This window comes from Psammomys obesus, unplaced genomic scaffold (genome assembly GCF_907164565.1).
Source record: "Psammomys obesus unplaced genomic scaffold, mPsaObe1.curated_primary_1811, whole genome shotgun sequence".
Lineage (NCBI taxonomy): Eukaryota > Metazoa > Chordata > Mammalia > Rodentia > Muridae > Psammomys > Psammomys obesus.
In genome coordinates, this window is record NW_026596158.1 from 1,103,665 (window position 1) to 1,108,274 (window position 4,610).

The following is a 4,610-nucleotide window of genomic DNA, read 5'->3' on the forward strand; positions in this document are numbered from 1 at the left end:
CCCCTGCTCCCATTCTTAGGCGACCCACATCACCACCAGGCTGCTCATCTGCTACCTACGAGAAGGGGCCCAGCCCCAGCCCGCGCACGCTCTTTGGCTGGTGGTCCAGGCCCTGTGAGCCCCCTGGGCCCAGGTTCGTTTCCCCTGCAGGCCTTTTCACGGTGTCCCTGAGCCCTCTGGCTCCCTCAATCCTTCCCCCCCTCTTCCACAAAACCTCCGGAGCTCCGCCTGTTGTCTGACCGTGGGTCTCTGTGTCTGTTTCCGCCGGCTGCTGGATGAAGCCTCTCAGAAGGCAGTCATGCTAGGCTCCGGCCTGCGCCGTTGCAGGGCGTCATTGACGGTGCCAGGGGTTGGCGCTCGCCCATGGGGTGGGTCTCGAGTTGGGCCAGCCATTGCCTGGCCATCCCTCAACATCTGCTCCCTCTTAATCCCTGCGCTGCTGGTAGGCAGGACAAATTTTGGGTGGAAGGTTTTGTGGGTGGGCTGTCCCCCTCCCTCCCCTGGAAGCCCCCCCTGAGGAGGTGGCCACTTCAGGCTCCTTACCCTCTTGCTCCGTTTGGGTCACCCCCACAAATTCCTGGGAGGGTTTTGTTTAACTTAGAGCGTCTGACTTTTCTCTGTCTGTCCTTGTGTGCGTGCATGCGGAGGTTGTAAGCCATCTGATGTGGATGCTGGGATCCAAGCTCTTATCCTCTGCGAGAGCAGCGAGTGCTTAACCGAGGGGCCATCCCCGCCCCCCACCCCCGCCCCCGCTGTTCTTGTGCTGAGCTTAGTCCCCAGCACCCACATTGGAGGGTCACAAATGTCTGTGACGCCAATGCTGGACCAGAGGCTCCGACGCCCCGTTTTGGCTTCTACGGGCACCGCATACACACGGGGCATTCATACGCGCAGCCGCTCCTACACATAAAATAAAAATAAGCTCACTTAAAACAAAACGGAATAACAGGTCTTTCCCTCTTGTACTAAACTCTCCTATTTAAACACCAAATCCCCTCCTCCTCCCTCCACCTCCTGGCAGCCCTCTTGTACCTCTTGTACCTCAGTGAAGCCGGCCTCTCCGGGACATAGGCTCAGTGCAAGCACAGCTTTGGCCCTTTCATAGCTGGCTCGCCTCGCTTGCTCCAGAATCCTCAGAGTTCATCTATGATGGCGCACACGTGAGAACTCGCTTCCCTTTGAAGGCTGCTTTATATTGTGCTGTTTTGCTTATCCAGTCTCTCAGCAGTGGCAAGGGTTTTGCTTGCTTGCTTTATGTTTTTCGAGACAGGGTTTCTCTGTGTGGCCCTGGCTGTCCTGGAACTCACTCTGTAGACCAGGCTAGCCTTGAACTCATAGAGATCGCCTGCCTCTTCCTCCTGCGTGCTGGGATTAAAGACATTCGCCTCCACTGCCCGGCCAGGCAGTCTGAGTTTTCAATCTTTAAGTCTCTGTGAGTTGTTACAGCAGCGGTGAGACCCTCACACAAGCAGGAAATCCCAAAGCCTGCTTAGAACTGAATGAAAACATGAATGGGTTTCTGCCTTTCAGGAGTGGGGGGTGTAGATCAGAAGCCCTGTCCGGGAGGTGGGGGGATGGAGTGGGGGGGTCACACATGTCCCGTTCTGTTTAGCCCAGGCTGGCTCCCATGTCCTGGGGCAGACAGCTAATGGGGGCAACAGCATGGCATTCCCGCGCTAGGCAGCCTCTTGCCTTGGATGTCCTGCTTTCAGGAGCCATTTGCTGGGTGTCCGACAAGCCCCTCCACGCTTGGCAGGATGTGAGAATCAAGCCCTATCACACGCTCCCCCATCCCGGCATCCACGTCCTCCTCCTCGCTCAAGCCAAGATGGCACCAAGGAAATGGTCCTGCCGTGGAAGCTTCTTCCCACCGGCCTTCGTCAGTTTCCTTTCCTCTGACATCAGCCGGCCCTGGCAGGCTCCCGCCTTGCCCTGCCTGAGGCTCCCCCTGGCGGCAGGTACGGCCCTCACCCCTCACAGCGCCTTCTCCGACCTGGCCCACCTGGCCTTCTGCTCTCCGCTGCCCAGCCTGGCCGGCCTGGGGTGGGGGGCGCCCAGACCAGGCTGAGATTCCACAGGGAGCTAAGGGTTCCCACACTTTGAAGCTGAGGAAGTGGGAGGCCGAGGGACACCCGGACAGGCAGACACCCAAGGGAAGGCGCTCAAGAAGCCGGGAACAGGTGTGCTGAGCTGAGTCAGGTGGGGGTGCAGGAGATTTTGGAGCTAACACCCTTCCTGTGGGGCTAACCTGCACCCCTCTTCAGGGGCCAGCCTCCCTCTCTTCTCCTGGGGTGAAATTCGCGGTGGCTAACTCCCCCCTCTTCCTGCAGGGGCTCATCTGGGGCCCTGCCTTCTAGCAAGGGTGGCCGCTGGCTTCGGCCTTTTCCCTGGAGCCTGGGGTGGCTGGGAGAGCTGGAGTCAGCCCCGCCTGCCCTCTGCTGGCCTCGCTCATTAGCCTCATCGCCCCTGCCCCCTCCTCTGCTTTCTCGCTCCTGCTCCACTCACCCCTTCCCTCCCCGGCCAGGCTGTGCCCCTCCTCTGCCCGTCCTAACCTAGCCCTGGGTGTTCTCCTCCTGCCTTTCCTCCCAGCAGCTGTTGTCCTGGGACCCTCGCCCCTGTCTGACTCCTTGCCCAGTTTTGGCACCCCGTGACCTCACAGGTCCCTGGGAGCTGGCTCAGTCCTGGGCCTGCTCCTCTGATTCACTCATTTACCTCGCTCTGGCCACTCTTCTGGATGGAGACAACTCAGAGGAGCAAGGCTTTGTGTCGGCCCGAGGGTTCAGAGGTTTGTAGGACCCGGTGGAAGGCCCGAGTGTCAGGGAGGTTCATTTGGGGGCGGTGGCCGGTGGGGTCCAGCCTGTTCCCGTCACAGAAGAGCGGGAAGGCAGAGAGGGAGAACCCAGGAAGGCATCACCCCCCCCACACACACACATACATGTTAGGCTGGTTTTCCAAACCCACGCGGTGGCTCCCGACTGTTCCACCTCCAGTTTCCGGGGATCCGACGCCCTCTCCTGGCATCTGGGGCACTGCACACACACAGCGCCCACACGTACACACAAAATAAAGCTAAAACCCACCTCACCACAGTGACATGCTTACTGAGCCAGGCTGGGCATCCCAAAGACTCTGATCTCCTCCAAACAGTGCCAAGCAGCGGGGAGCCACGCTGGTTCACCTGTGAGGCTTGTTTCAGATCTAAGCCATCACACACCTGGCCCACACTGCTTGACACCCACTCCTAGTTTGAGGATTGTGCAAATCCTGGGTCCCGGGGTCATCCGTGTGTCATGGCTTTGCCCAGTAGGGCGTCCTTGTCTTGTGTCATGGGCCAGGCTCACAGCTGGCTAAACTCATACCCAGGCACCAGGGCCACCATCTCTTTTCCTGGCTGCACAGCTCCCAGCTCCAGGAGACCCAGAGGAAGGGGACAGGGTCTGGGGTCCGCGGCGCCCCGGCAGCTGCTGAGCCAGTCCCGGCCTCGCAGGAGACCCTGGCTGTCCGGAGGCCTCTGTCACCTTCAGCCTTTTCCACCTGCTCCACTGGGACCCGAAATGTGTGTCTTAGACTCCGTCACACCCTCTTCTAGGAGCTTGTATTTTATGAATGCCACCTTCCTGGGTCGGTGAGCACTGCAGCTCTTCTCTGCCTCGTCTGATGAACTCACCAGGGAGCTGGGGCTGGTCTCGAACCCCTGCTCCTCCAGCCTCCGCTGCCAGCGCTGGGATCGCTGGCCTGTGCCTCCACACAGGAGCTGGCACGCCCCTGTGCCAGCGTGAGGGCTCTTGACGACACACCCGAGGGTGGTTTCTGGCTCCAGGAACCTGCACAGATCCGACTTTACGAGGCGATGCCAAAATGTTTCTGTGGGAGCCTCTAACACGCCTTTCCCCTTATAGCACACAGCACACTCCCCCACTACGCTCCTGTGAGTGGGTTTCTGATGCTTCCAATCAAAACGAATTCTAACCCGCCTGAGCCGTCAAAATGACTCGGGGTGACAGCCCTGTCTGCGATATTTCTCCCGAGAGATCCCTAACCCAACTCACGTGGGGGCGTGTCACGCCAACAGTGCCGAAGGGGGGACCCGTCAGAGCCCGCCAGGGTGGATGAGGGCGGCTGAGCGGAGCCGCTCCGTCATCCCGACGGCAGACGCCCCTGCTGTGGCTGCGCCGTGGCCGTGATCCAGCCTGGCCGCGGTGTGAGTGGGATTGGAGGCAGAGGCAGGAGGATGGGGCCCGGCCGGCTCCCGCCGTGCAGCGAGGGTACAGCGAGTGTGAGGCCCACAAAGGCAGAGGCAGGGAAGCTGCTCAGTGCGGGAGGTGCTTGTGGGGGTGCCCTGTGGCCTCGGGGCTGGGGGGCAGAGACCACACCTGCAGAGCACGAGGGGCAGCTGAGCCGAAAAAGTCAGGCGGAGGGTGATAGAGGAGGACATTTGACTGACATGCGTGAGCAAGTGCACGGCACACACACGCAATCCTCCTACACACACACACACACACACACACACACACACACACGCACACACACACACACACGCACACACACACACACGCAATCCTCCTGCACACACACACACACACACACACACACACACACACACACACACA